Genomic DNA, 15,078 nt, shown 5'->3' on the forward strand with positions numbered 1-15,078 from the left:
GGGCCTCGTGGAAGTGGGACTTCCCCGGCCTCTGGCCCCACCCCCTACTTCCTGTGTCTGTGGGCCTGGCTGCCCGGGGCCTCGTGGAAGTGGGACTTCCCCGGCCTCTGGCCCCACCCCCTACTTCCTGTGTCTGTGGGCCTGGCTGCCCGGGGCCTCGTGGAAGTGGGACCGCACAGCGTCTGTCCTTCTGCATCTGGCTTATTTCACTGAGCAGCACGTCCTCAAGGTTCACCCGTGGCGTAGCAGGCGTCAGCATTTGCTTTCTAAGGCTGAGCGATATTCCATCGTGTGGATGGAGCACACTGTTCACCCATCGTCCACTGGTGGACACCTGCGTGGCTTCTAACTTTTGCTCATTGTCAATAATGCTGCTGTGAACATGGGTGTGCAAATATCACTTTGAGATCCTGTTTCCAGTTCTCTTGGATACACACCCAGTTGTGTGATTACTGGATCATGGGGTGATTCTATTTTTAATTTTTGAGGAAACTTATACCATTTTCCAAAGCAGCTGCCCTATTTTACATCCCCACCCACAGTGCACAAGGGTTCCAATTTCTCCACATTCTTGCCAACACTGGTTATTTTCCTTTTTTTTCATCATAGCCATCCTAATCTCATTGTTTTCATCTGAATTTCTGTAATGATTAGTGATGTTGACCATCTTTTCACATACTCATTGGCCATTTGTATATCATCTCTTTGCAGAAATGTCTATTCAAATCCTTTGCCTATTTTTTTTATCAGGTTGTTTGATTTTTGCTGTTGTTGAGTTGTAGGTTTTCTCTATATATTCTGGTTGTCACCCCCTTATCAGATATGTGACTGCAAATGTTTTCTCCCATTCCGTGCAGTTCTCACCATGTTGATAGTTTCCTTTGCTGTGCAGAAAGGTTTGATGTAGTCCTATCGGTTGACTTTTGTTTTTCTCACCTGTGCTTTTTGGTGTGAGAAACCCTCTGTGTCTGACTTCTGCGGAGCATGGCTCAGGATCCTGGCTGGTCTCCCCCTTCCGCCATGAGGGAGCTTGTTAGTACCCAGACGCTTAATTAGCTGGCACATTAGATGTTTCCAAAATACCATTCCTTCTTGTTTATTTTTTTTCCTTTTCTGATCTCTGGAATACCTTGATACTCAGAGCAGGCCTTTGCTGCCTGCTCTCTCTGAAGACCCTCTGGGGAGAACATTTTGGCCCTACCAGGGGGCTTTGGGTGCCAGCTCTTCCTGGGGAAGAGGGGTCAGGCCCAGGGCCAGCCATATGAAAGCCCAGCTGTTGGGGGCGGGCAGGTTGGGTGAGTACCAGGGTGGTCTGGAGGTGGGAGGGAGAGTGGGGCAGAGCAGCTTGAAGCCCAAGGGGTTTGGGGGGCCTGGCTGTGGGCCCAGCTGCCCCAGCACCCCACCACCCAGGAGCTGCAAGCCTGACTCTTTCAAAACGCCAGCTGGTCATGCAGCCTCATCCCCCCTCCTGCTGGGACCCAGAAACTCAGACAGCTGGCCTTGGCCCCACCTCGGGCCCTGGCACTCCCCAGACCCCAAGCAAGGAGGTGCTGGGGCTTCAAAGAGGTCTGGGGACAGGCACAGACAGGGAGACAGGTGCTCTGGGTGGGGCAGGCAGAGCCCTAGGGGGTGTGGCCCTCTCTGCGGTGCCTGTGCGTGGTTCAGGCTAAATGCCAAAGGGTGAAAAGCGGAGGGGAGGCGGGAGCCGACTCGGGCATCCCACAGATGCACCTTGTCCCCCTGGCAGCTGGTGCTTACCCCGCACACCACTGGGGGCCCCAGGTCGGTGGCTGGCTGGATCAGAGGCCCTGGGTTGGTGACCACGATAGTGGGGAGGTCATGGACGTAAGTGGTTCCCATCCTCGAGGCGAGACCTGCTTTTTAATTTTCATAAATTCTTTACCAGGTATCATCTGTGCATGAGCAGAAGAGCGCGCACATCCTAAGTGCACGGCTCCATCTTTTTAAACAAAATAAGCTCATCTGAGGAGCCAGCACCAGGTCAAGAAACTTGGCTACAGCACCCAGAAGCCCCTCCTGATGATTTCATTCAGAAATGTGTGCATTAATCTGTAAGACTTCCCACACCACCACACAGGGGGAGAGAACTTGACGAAGCAGAGCAGAAATGTCGGGGAGACCGTGGTGATTAGAGTTCTTGGGACATAGAATTGCATGGAGAGAAAACTCCAGAAGTTTTCAGAGTCCTCCTTGAGTACTCAGGAGATTGGTGCAAGTGAGAAAACTACCCAAGGCAAGGAAAAGAATAACTTGGTCAAGAATGGAGCCTGTTTTTACCAGTCAGGCTGGAACATCTAAGAATTCATAGCACTGGGGAGAGTACTAGAGGTCTAGCCTCAAGAGGGGAAAATATTACCAACAAGGTAAATTTTACAATGTCTGGCATCCAACAAAAAACTAGCAGTCATGCAAAGAAGAAGGAAAATATGACTCATAATGAGGAGGAAAAAAATCAGTGAATTGAAAGTGACACAGAACTAATATGGGTGTTAGAATTAGCAGACAGACATTAAAATAGTTATTCGCACTTTATTCCATCTGCACAAAAAGTTAATAGAGACGTAGAAGATAAAGACCTAAATTGAACTTTTAGTAATGAAAAACTACAATATTTGAGATGAGAAATTATATGGAGAAAGTTTTTAAAAGGCAGATTAGACATCATAGAAGAAAAGATTAGTGCATTTGAAGACACACCAATAGGACCTATCAAAAATTAAATACATAGAGGAAAAAATTTAAATGAACAAAACAACTGGGCTTTGGGGCAACGTACATGTGACCCAACATGTGTGTCACTGGAATCCCTAAAGGAGAGGAGAGAGCAGAAAGAGGACAGAAAAAATATTTGAAGAAATAATGGCTGAAAAATCTCCAAGCTTGATGAAAAATATAAATCCATAGATCTAAGATGCTCAGTGAGTCATAAGCACAAGAAACATGAGGAAAACCACACGAAAGCATGCTACAAATTCCTCAAAACTAACTAGTGCTAAATGGAAAATCTTAAAAGCAGCTAGAGGAAAAAGTTTTATTGTGCACAGAGAAACAAACGTGACAGCAGATTCTCATTTGAACCAGTGAAGCTGGAGGACAGGGGAAGCAGCTTTAAATTATTGATATAAAATACCTGAAAGCCTTGAATTCTATACACAGTGGAAAACATCTTTTTTTTTTTCTTTTAAAAGGCAAAATAGGGCTTCCCTCGTGGCACAGTGGTTAAGAATCCACCTGCCAATGCAGGGTACGTGGGTTCAATCCCTGGTCTGGGAAGATCCCACATGTCGCGGAGCAGCTAAGCCCGTGTACCACAACTACTGAGCGTGCACTCTAGAGCCCGTGAGCAACAACTACTGAGCCCACGAGCCACATCAACTGAGCCCACGTGCCTAGAGCCCTTGCTTCGCAACAAGAGGAGCCACTGCAATGAGAAGCCCGCACACCGCAACGAAGAGCAGCCCCTGCTCTCAGCAACTAGAGAAAGCCTGCACGCAGCAACAAAGACGCAACACAGCAAAAAAAAAAAAAAAAAAAAAAAAAAAAAAGCCAAAATAAAGACGATTCAGACATACAAAAGCTGAAAGAATTGATCTCAGTAGACTTGTACTTTAAGAAATGCAAAGACTTTCAGGCAGAAGGAAACTGGTATCAGATATAAATATGGATCTACACAAAAGAAAAGGATCAGAAATGGTAAACACACGGGTACATCTATAAGATTGACTGTTATTCAAATCTCCTTAAAAGTGACTGAGTTTGGGGTGGGGCAGTGTGAAGAGTTTAGCAAAACCTTTTTCCCAGACAAACATTATTAAACTGGTCGAGATTAGCAAAGACAATCATTCAAAGTTTCTGGAGATGGACCAAAGGGCCGACAGACAATTGGGAGACGTTTACTCAGGAAAATCTACAGAACTTGGCAAGGAGAGTGCGGCTGTGAGAGCTGAGCTGTGGGGCGCCCGGCCTTGTGCTGCAGGAGGGCTACGCCAGGGGCCTGGCAGCTAACTGGGAGCACAGGCCTCTAGCTCTGCGAGACGGAGGGGTCACTCTGTGTGGGCTCAGCAGATCCCACCCCCAGCAAGGTCCACAGAAGAGCCCTACCAAGCAGGTGGTGGCGCCTGGCCTCCCACTCCAGCTGTTGCTCTGCAGGGAAGATCCAGGCAGAGAGGCCGGTGGAGAGCGCAGTACTTTCCCTCCCATGAACTCTGTTCCGCAGGAGGACTGTCCCTCTGGGCTCAGCTGTCGAGTGTCAGCTCCCAGCGTTCTGGTGTGGAAGGATTGTTCTGGGTGCATTAAGGCACCGGTGAGCACTGGCACCTCCCATCCTGCTGGGCTCTGAGTGGCCAACGATCTGGGCTGGGTGCTGGAGGCACCTGTCACTACCCCTGCCCTCCCCGTAGCTCCGATTCCGTGGTGAGGGTCTGGGTGGGGCAGCTGGTGAAGAGCGAGTTCCTCCACCCCCACCTCCTGCTCCGAAGCACAGAACTTCTGCCCAGGGGAGGGTCAGAGCGAGGCTCAGAGACTGCCAACAACTTTCCCTTGCCAAAGGGCCTGACCTTATTTGGATTGGGCTACAGAGCAATTTGGGCTCCAGGGCATCACGAAAACAATAGAGCAATCAGCTAGCCACAGATTGGTGTGATACTAACAGAGGCAGGCAAGCCAGAAATTTAATGGGGAGATTATGGAAAAATACAGTCAGAGACAGCCTGGCTAAAACTTGAGTCATCCGTGGTGGTCTGTTAGGCTGTGCGGAAGCTGAAACTGCACCCTCTGGAGTGACAGAGAGGGGACTGCCTTGGGGGGGCCCAGATATTGTACTTAGCAGACAAAGACGTTAAAGAAACGACCACACGTATGTTCAAAGAAGTAAAGGAGGGCTTCCCTGGTGGCGCAGTGGTTGAGAGTCTGCCTGCCGATGCAGGGGACACGGGTTCGTGCCCCGGTCCGGGAAGATCCCACGTGCTGCGGAGCGGCTGGGCCCGTGATCCATGGCCGCTGAGCCTGCGCGTCCGGAGCCAACGGGAGAGGCCACAACAGTGAGAGGCCCGAGTACCAAAAAAAAAAAAAAAAAAAGAAGTAAAGGAAACCATGCTGAAAGACTTAAAGGAAGGCATGATGATAATGACTTACAAAATAGAGACTATAAGAAAAGACAGAAATTATAAAAAGAATCAAAAGGAAATCTTGAGTTGGAAGTATAATAACCAAAGTGAGTGATTCACTAGAGAGGCTCAACAGTAGATCTGAGCTGGAGGAAGAAAGACTCAATGAACTTGAAGATAGATCAGTACAGATCATGTAACCTGAATAGAAGACAGAAAAAACAATGAAGAAAATGAACAGAGCCAGGGAGAAATGTGGGACACCATTCAGCAAACAACATATGCATAACGGGAGTACTAGAAGGAGAGAAGAAAAATATTTGAAGAGATAATGGCTGAAAACTTCCCAAATTTGATGAATAACAATAAGGACCCAAGAAGGATAAATACAAAGACATCCACAGCCAGACATATCGTAGTCAAAATGTTGAATTCCTGAAAGCAGTGAGAGAAAAGCAATTCATTATGTACAAGACAACCCCGATAAAATCAGAAAGAATGGAAATCAGAAGGCAGTGGGATGATATATTCAAAGTGCCGAGAGGAAAACACTGTTAACCAAGAACCCTATATCCAGCAAAACGATTTTTGTAAAATGGAGGTAAAATAAAGATATTCCCAGGTAAACAAACAGACAACAAAACAACAAGCAAATTTACGGTAGCAAAGCTGTCTTACAAGAAACGCTCACGTTTGTTTTTCAGGCTGAGGGGCAGCCACATCTGACAGTAATCCAAGTCCACCCAGAGCACAGAGAGCGCCAGCAAACGCAGTCATAAAACACAGTGTGATTCCATGTAGATTCTCCTTCCTGCCCTTAAGTGATCTAAAAACGCAATTGCACAAAGCAACATGTATAACATTTTACTGTAGGACCTATAGCTTACAGAAATGCCATGTATTTGACGGTGACAACACAAAGGAGGAGGGTGAAATGAACCTATATGATGCTGGAGGGCGACTGGAATCCTCAGGATGGAATGCAGGGGAGGGACGTGGTAAATAAAGGCAGACAGTTAAACGATTATTACGAGCATTGCTGGGTAGAGGTGCCCCAGTAATGAATAACAAGGGGGGGCAGGGGAGGAAATTTCTGTATCTTACTGGAAACGAGTTGTGTGAATCTGAAGCAGATTCTGAAAAGTCAAGTTGCATATTGTTAGCCCTCAAGTAACCACTAAGAAAGCTTTAAAAATGTAGATAGAGACACAGTTAAAAATAATCAAAGGAATTGAAATGATGATACACTAGAAACTGTCCACTAAATACAGATGGAGAACCAGAGGCACAAAATAGTAGTGAGACCCATGGGAAACACAATGTGAAGTGTCAGGGCTGAAGCCAATGGTACCCATATAGCATTCAGTGTGGATGGATTAAGCAATCCAGTCACATTCAGAGACTGTCAGACTGGACTTAAGGAATAAGACTGAACTATGCATTGTCTACAGGAGACGCACTTCAGATTCAAGGACACAAACGAGTTGAAAGCGAAAGGATAGACAAAGGTGTGCAGAGCAAACAGCTGCCTCGGGGAAGCTGGGGCTCCTGTGAACATCGCACAACATAGACAAGCACAGCCTGAAAGTTCCTATCTGGCCTTTACAGGAAAAGTTGGCCGACCCCTGCCTCACATGCCTACATTACGAAAGAAGAAAGGACTTAAGACAGTGACCTCAGCTTCCATATTAAAAACTAGAAAAGGGGACTTCCCTGGCGGTCCAGTGGTTGAGACTTCGCCTTCCAATGCAGGGGGTGCGGGTTTGACCCCCGGTTGGGGAGCTAAGATCCCACATGCCTTGTGGCCAAAACACCAAAACGTAAAAAAACAGAAGCGAGATTGTAACAAATTCATTAAAGACCTTAAAAATGGCCCACATCAAAAAAAACTTCAAAAACTAGAAGAGACCAAATTGAACACAAAAACGCAAAAAGAAAGAGCATAATAAAGTTACAGTGAAATGAATGAAATGGAAAACAGAACAAACAACAGAGAAAATAAAAGACACCACAGAATGGTTCTTTGAGAAGATTAATAACATTGATGAGTATCTAGATAGACTGATCAGAAAAAAAAAAAAGATACAGATTAACAATATTAGGAACAAGAGAGATGATGTCACCACAGAGTCTACAGATGTTCGGGATAACAGGGAGTCACGTGAACAGCTTTTCTTTTCTCTGGCCACATGGCTTGCTGGCTCTTCCCCAAACAGGGACTGAACCTGGACCACGGCAGTGAAAGCCTGGAGCCCTAACCACCAGGCTGCCAGGGAAGGCCTAATGTGGACAGCTTTATCCCAATGAACTCAACAACTTAGTTGAAAAGGACAAGTTCTTTGAAGGACACAAACTACCAAGTCTCACTCAGGAAGAAACAGGAACCTAAATAGCTCTGTATGTATTAAAGACCTTGAACCATGAGTTAAAAACCTCCGTAAATTCATGGGAAATTGGAAAGGACCTACAACAGCTCAAACAACTTCAGAGAGGAAGAACAAAGCTGGAGGTCCGACGTCTCATGATTTCAAGGCTTATTATAAACCGATAGTGATCAGGACAGTGGGGTTTGGTGCCAAGGTGGACACACAGGTGAATGGAACAGAGCAGAGTCCAGAAAGAGACCCACACACATGGACAATTGATCATCAACGTGGTTGCAGAGGCAGCACCACTGGGAAGGGACAGTGTTTTTAAACAAGGGATCTGGAGCAACTGGATCAGTCTCTATTTATATCTATATCCATCTATCTCTCTATCTACCTATCTATCTATCTTCCATCTATCAATCATCTATCATTTATCTATCTATAGAACTTTGATCTATACATTACAGCACATACAAAAATTAACTCAAAATAGAATGTAGACCTAAATGCAAAGCTAAAAACTTCTAGAAGAACACATAGAAGAGGAAGTTTTGTGGCTTTGAGTTAGGCAAAGATTTTTTAGATATGACCCCAAAATCACAATCCATAAAAAGAAAAAGTTCATACATTGACTTTATCAAAAGTAAAAACCTTCTGCTCTTCAAAAGATACTGTTAAGGGCTTCCCTGGTGGCGCAGTGGTTGAGAGTCCGCCTGCCGATGCAGGGGACGCGGGTTCGTGCCCCGGTCCGGGAAGATCCCACGTGCCGCGGAGCGGCTGGGCCCGTGAGCCATGGCCGCTGAGCCTGCGCGTCCGGAGCCTGTGCTCCGCAACGGGAGAGGCCACCGCAGTGAGAGGCCCGCGTGCTGCAAAAAAACAAAAACAAAAACAAAAGACACTGTTAAGAGAATGAAAAGACAAGTCATAGACTCTGGAGCAAAATCTTTGACCTCTTGTACCTGATAAAGGACTTGTATTCAGGATATGTAAATTCTCTCAAAACTCAATAATAAAAATACAAACAACCCAAATAAAAAGAAAAGAAGATATATAAAAATAAGATCCACAGATGACAAAGAAGTACATAAAACGATGCTCCACATCATTGGCTCTTGGGAAATAAAAGTGAAGTCTGTGTGAGATTTACTGCACATTTATTAGGACGGTTAAGATTAAAAAGACTGACCACAGATGAGGAGAAACTGGGTCTCGCATACATCGTGGGTGGGAATACTTTATTTTTTTATTTTAATTTTTTTTTAGAAACTTTATTTTCCGTCAACCTATTTCCATTTTAAGAGTTTGTGGAAGAACAGCTTAAGACCGCTCGGTGGCGGTTCCTACCCACTCAGTGGCCTGAGCAGCGGGGAACCGCTGAACAGGCACAGAGGGCACCTGCACACCTTCGGACCAGTCCGCCACCTCAGGCTGAGCAGCAGGGAACTGAGGAGCTGGAACAGTCCATTCACCCTGAAATTCCTCCTTGCTCACAGCCTTCTCAGCTGCCGCCTGCTCTTCCTTTTCAATCTCTTCAGGATTTCTGTAGTTGTAGAGGTCAGGCATGACCTCCTATGGGTGTTCACGGGAGATGGTGCCACGCACGCGCAGAACTTCCCGGGCAAGCATCCACCACATCAGACCCACTGAGTGAGCTCCCTTTCTAGGATCTTACATCAGGATATATCAAGTTGGTCTGAAAACAGAATGGCCAAGTAATGCCTGAGAGGTCCAAGAGTAAGAAATAACGGAGAAAAGCAGAAGAAAACACAAGCCATTTTTAAAATGTTTTCCTCTCTCCTTAAAGCTTTCATACATTAAAATCATACATTTGTAGCAAGTATTATTATCAGACTCCACTCATGGGGCGAGAGACCCTTGTGGTGTTAGTGAAAAACTTGCCCCTCACATAGCACACTACCTATACTTGTGAGTTCATCGGCCAGTTGCCTCAACTCCAAGCTCTAACAATATGCTGAGGAATACTTTAAAAAAACACTTTGTAGGGACTTCCCTGGTGGTGCAGTGGTTAAGAATCTGCCTGCCAGTGCAGGGGACACGGGTTTGAGCCCGGGTCCGGGAAGATCCCACATGCCGCGGAGCAACTAAGCCCGTGCGCCACAGGTACTGAGCCTGCGCTCTACAGCCTGCGAGCCACAACTACTGAGCCCGAGTGCCACAACTACTGAAGCCCGCGCCCTTAGAGCCCGTGCTCCGCAACAAGAGGAGCCACCCAATGAGAAGCCCGTGCACTGCAACGAAGAGTAGCCCCCGCTCGCCACAACTAGAGAAAAGCCCGTGCACAGCAACAAAGACCCAAGGCAGCCAGAAATAAAACTAAATAAAGAAATAATTTAAAAACCAAACAAACAAACAAAAAAACACTTTGTAAAGCGGTCTGGCTGTTTTAGAAACTTGAACATATACCTGCCACGTGGGCCATCTGTTCCATGCCTAGGGACTCACCAAGAGAAGTGACCATCGGCTCCTGCAAAGACTTGTACCCAGGTGCTCAGAGCGTCTTGGCTGTGGCGGTCCAGAATTGGACGGAGCCTGAATTTCCATCAATGGGCGAACAGATCAACATGTTACAGTGTGTTCACTGATGGAATAGTACTCAGCAACAAAAAAGAATGGGAAGGCACTGCACGATGAATCTCAAGATAATTAGAGGAAAAGCTTTCACATCACATGATTCTGCTTGTACAAACTCTAGGAAACACAGACTAACGTAGCACGGGGTGATGGGCATGTCCATTAGTTTATTGTGGGGATGGTTTCACAGGTATGTTTATGTACAAATAATATACATACACAATACGTCACTTATCAGTTTTACACTTTAAATACATGTAGTTTATTGTATGAAAATGATAAGTCAATAAAGTTGTTTTTTAAAAAGCAAATTAATACTTCAAACTCATTGCTTCCTAATTATTTTACATTTTGCTATCACATATGCCATGGGTATGCCATGGGCAGGTAGTAAATATTTAGGCTTTCGGGCTGTATGATGGACATGGCTGTGTTCCTGTCAAACTTTATTTGATAAAATACGTGTAAGTCTGTGGCCTCAGGCCGAGGTTTGCAAACCCCTGTCCTGAGCTGGAGGACACGTAACCCCAGCATCCTGGGTGGGGTGGGAACCACTGGTGTCTCCTCCCAGCCCTGATCTCGGGGTCGCTCAGAGCTGGACCTCAGCCCTGCTGGGGCCAGGAGCGTTCATACCTTGGAGACCAGACATCACAGGTCTCGGCATCTCCGTGTGCGCAGATTGTGGGTGTTGATCAGCAGGCAGTCGGGGAAGAGGTTCTGTGATGGGTGGATGGGCCTGGCCGACCAGAGTGGCCACAGGGTCAAGTACTGGTGGGGAACACGAGACCAGGGCCTAGCTGGGCTATGGGGGATCTTCTCCCCAAGGCCCCCGGCCACACCAGGCCTTGGGGCACCCGTGGCTTTGGCCTTACTTTCTCTTTCCCTCGGGTGTGTGTCCTGAGCCACCACATGGCATCCTGGGCTCGTGCCCTGCCCCTGCCCACAGAGGCCGCCTTAGAGGCCGGGGATTTGGGAGCGGGGCCTGGGTTTGAGTCCTTCCCCTCCTCTTGCCAGTGCGGCCCCGAGCAGCGGCCAACGGTCTGAGCCTCGATTTCCTCCCCGCCACCTGGACGGTGAGTTCTGTGACCTGGAATGACTCAGGCAGACGGAGGGGCTTGGTTGGCCCAGCAGCCCCTGTGGAGGTTAACACTGAGGTCAGGATGTTGTATTTGGGGCTCCAGCCTTCCGGGCTCATGCCCACGTGGGCTAACCCCCCTCCTGCCCCCGCCCCTGGAATGAAGGTGGGGCGTTGGGGGCTCCCAGACACCATGCCAAGGGGTCCAGGCTGCAGAAGTGTTGGGAAGGGAAGGCGCCCCGAGGCAAACAGGTGGGGAGGCGAGGGCCGGCCCCTCCCTGTTGTCACCCAGCTCTCCCTCTGGGGGCTTGAGGCCCCTCCAGGTGCACGGCCACCTCCCGCCTGGCACTGGAGAGCGCTCAGCTTTGCAGGAAAAAGTGGCCCTGAGAGGTGAGTCAGAGCCCTGGCAGGGCTGCCAGCTCCGTGGGGAGGCCTGGGCTCTGCCAGGTGCAGCCCTGAGGTGGCACCAGGCCCCAGGGCCACAGGCCGAGAGGGCGCTGGGTGCAGGGCGGGCTGCACGGCCCCCAGGTGTCTTGCCCTCTATCCGGGCCCCCGGTGGGGATGTGTCCTCAAACACACACACATTCCACCGCAGTGAACACACACCTGGGCTTCCTGTGAGGAGAATCTGTCCTTACTTGCGGTGGCAGCTGGAAGCCGCCCGTGGTCTCTGGTCGAGCGCCGAGCCACCCCTTGGCCTGCCCCTCTCAGGAGAGCCATGTGTGGAGCCGGGCACGATGCCACCCTAGGGACAGGCCACCCCTCGATGGACCGGACCTGGCCGTCAGGAGCCCCACATGCTCCCTTCGGAGTGGGGGGGCATGGGGAGCCCCGCTCTGGCCCGCTGTTCCCCAGTGCCCCCAACTCTGCGTGCCCCTGCTGGTCCCGCTCTCAGCAGGGCCGTCACCTTGGCAGGCTCTCCCCATTGCTGGACGCTCATCTGCACCAGCCCCTGGCCTCCCTGCTGCGCCAGCCCCTGACCTCCCTGCTGCACCAGCCCCTGGCCTCCCTGCTGCACCAGCCCCTGGCCTCCCTGCTGCACCAGCCCCTGGCCGCCTTGCTGCACCAGCCCCTGGCCTCCCTGCTGCACCAGCCCCTGGCATCCCTGCTGCACCAGCCCCTGGCCTCCTGGCTGCACCAGCCCCTGGCCTCCCGGCTGCACCAGTCCCTGGCCTCCCTGCTGCGCCTGCCCCTGACCTCCCTGCTGTACCAGCCCCTGGCCTCCCTGCTGCACCAGCCCCTGGCATCCCTGCTGCACCAGCCCCTGGCCGCCTTGCTGCACCAGCCCCTGGCCGCCTTGCTGCACCAGCCCCTGGCCTCCCTGCTGCACCAGCCCCTGGCTTCCTTGCTGCGCCAGCCCCTGGCCTCCCTGCTGCACCAGCCCCTGGCCTCCCTGCTGCACCAGCCCCTGATCTCCCTGCTGCGCCAGCCCCTGGCCTCCTTGCTGCGCCAGCCCCTGGCCTCCTTGCTGCACCAGCCCCTGATCTCCTTGCTGCACCAGCCCCTGGTCTTCCTGCTGCGCCAGCCCCTGGTCTCCTTGCTGCGCCAGCCCCTGGCCTCCCTGCTGCACCAGCCCCTGATCTCCTTGCTGCGCCAGCCCCTGGCCTCCCTGCTGCACCAGCCCCTGATCTCCTGGCTGCACCAGCCCCTGGCCTCCTGGCTGCACCAGCCCCTGATCTCCCTGCTGCACCAGCCCCTGGTCTTCTTGCTGCACCAGCCCCTGGCCTCCCTGCTGCGCCAGCCCCTGGCCTCCCTGCTGCACCAGCCCCTGATCTCCCTGCTGCGCCAGCCCCTGGCCTCCTTGCTGCGCCAGCCCCTGGCCTCCTTGCTGCACCAGCCCCTGATCTCCTTGCTGCACCAGCCCCTGGTCTTCCTGCTGCACCAGCCCCTGGTCTTCTTGCTGCACCAGCCCCTGGCCTCCCTGCTGCGCCAGCCCCTGGCCTCCCTGCTGCACCAGCCCCTGATCTCCTTGCTGCACCAGCCCCTGGCCTTCTTGCTGCACCAGCCCCTGGTTTCCTTGCTGCACCAGCCCCTGGCCTCCTTGCTGCGCCAACCCCTGGCCTCCTGGCTGCACCAGCCCCTGGTCTTCCTGCTGCACCAGCCCCTGGTCTTCTTGCTGCACCAGCCCCTGGCCTCCCTGCTGCACCAGCCCCTGATCTCCTTTTGCTGCACGACTGGCAGCGCTTCCTCACTGTCCACAAATAAAATGCACCCTCAGAGCTGACATCCGGGCCCTGCTGGTCCCAAGCTGACTGCCCGGCACTGCCCTTGGACCTTCTGGACTCCAGGCCCTGAGTTGCTGACAGGTTCCTGCTTACCGGCGTACTTTGTTGCCTCCACGTGGTCCCCTCCTCAAGGAAGCCCTCCAGAGACCCTCCGTGGAAGTTGACCTGGCTCTCACACTGAGGCCCCTCAAGGCCCCCTGCCCTTACTGCCTCGCAGGACAGATGTCTCCCGCTGAGTCCCGATTCAGCACTGGCCCCAGCCCACTGTAGGGGCTGCGGAGTGTGGGTGCAGCCGTGTGACTCAGCACCCGCCGCAGCCCCCAGGAGCAGTGGCGGCCGGGCCTCCACAGCCCTTCCTCTCTGCCAGCTGGGACAGGCGCTCCGACCTTGGCCTTGCCACAGGATTCTATCTTTAACTCCTGGACAGCCAATTCCTCTCTATTTTGAGAGAAAAAAAATTCCACTCTGAAGTCTGGTTCAAAAAGTCCTTGCCCAGTTAGGCCAGTTCCCTAGAGAAATCGCTGGCCTTTGCCATGGTCCTGAAGGGGGGGGGATGGGGGGAGGGGAGAGAGAATGAGGGAGGGGGATGGGGGACAATGGGGGATGAGGGAGGGGGCGGGGGGGAGGGGGAAGGCAGGAGGGGGACCTCTGCCAGAACTGGAGCAGCTGTGAGGGCCGGCTGCTGGGCCAACAACAGGAGGTGAGGACCCCTACCTGGGCTGGTCATCCGCCTGCCCCCTGCTCCAGCCACACAAAACTTCCATGATCGCACCTTGGTTTTGACTGTTTTCGCTACACGCTGGGCGTGCTTGCGTCTGGCTCCTGTCGCTCACTGTAAAGTTTATGACATTCATCCACGTGCCACTGTCACTTCTCTGTGGCTCTGCCGTACAAAACGGCCATGATGCACTCACCCCTCCTGGACGTTTCTGGTGTGATGGGTACATGTCTGGACACGTATGTGGTACACACCTGCGCACGTGTCTGTGGGAACCAATCTCCCTTCTGGAGACCCTGCCAGCGTCCCTCCCCCCGACGGTGCGGGAGAGAACCCGCTGCTCCACGTCTACGTCAACGTTTGTCACTGTCGGTTTTCATTTTAGCCGTTCTGGTGGGTGCAAAATTGTCTCATTGTGGTTTCTGAGAGATTTTTAAAAATTAAGAGACAATTGTTTTTAGAGCAGCTTTAAGTTTACAGAAAATTGAGCAGAAAGTACAGAGGGTCCCCATATTTACCCCCACCACACACATGCCGTCAGTCCCCTTGTCACAGCTGATGAGCCAATATGGCAGCATTATCATTCACTAAAGTTCGTGGTTTACAATAGGTTCACTCTTGGGGTCTTATATTCTTAGCGTTTTGACAAATGCAGTTATGGCTTTGTACAGAGTAATTTCACTGCCCTGAGGAAATCCCTGTGCTCACCCATCTGCCCCTCCCTCCTCCTGAGCCCTCGGCAGCCTGCGGCCCCTCTACCATCGCTGTGGGCTTTCTTTCTCCAAGAGTCCTTTCAGGAGCGCAGATCAGACCACATCACTCCCTGCTGCCCCCAACCCACTCACCTGTGTGCCCGGCAATGTTTCCTGGCTGCCTGCTATTCATCACCAAGGTTACATGACGGCCAAGAAGATATGGTTCCTGCTCTCAGGAAACTCAGGAGCCAGGGGGAGAAGCAGCCACAAAACCCGCA

At 51.3% G+C, this 15,078-nt stretch overlaps 1 long non-coding RNA gene and 1 other non-coding gene across 2 annotated transcripts; both read right to left on the reverse strand.

The window, feature by feature from the left end:
• Positions 1-8,729: 8,729 nt before the first annotated feature.
• On the reverse strand, positions 8,730-11,099 carry LOC125961444 (uncharacterized). Its single transcript, XR_007472182.1, has 3 exons — positions 10,721-11,099; positions 9,959-10,045; positions 8,730-9,188 (listed from the first exon to the last, which is right to left on the reverse strand). It is a non-coding gene; the product is annotated as an uncharacterized LOC125961444 (long non-coding RNA).
• On the reverse strand, positions 9,322-9,471 carry LOC117201021 (small nucleolar RNA SNORA62/SNORA6 family). Its single transcript, XR_004482917.1, has one exon. It is a non-coding gene; the product is annotated as a small nucleolar RNA SNORA62/SNORA6 family (small nucleolar RNA).
• Positions 11,100-15,078: the final 3,979 nt, after the last annotated feature.

Source organism: Orcinus orca, chromosome 16, assembly GCF_937001465.1.
Source record: "Orcinus orca chromosome 16, mOrcOrc1.1, whole genome shotgun sequence".
NCBI lineage: Eukaryota > Metazoa > Chordata > Mammalia > Artiodactyla > Delphinidae > Orcinus > Orcinus orca.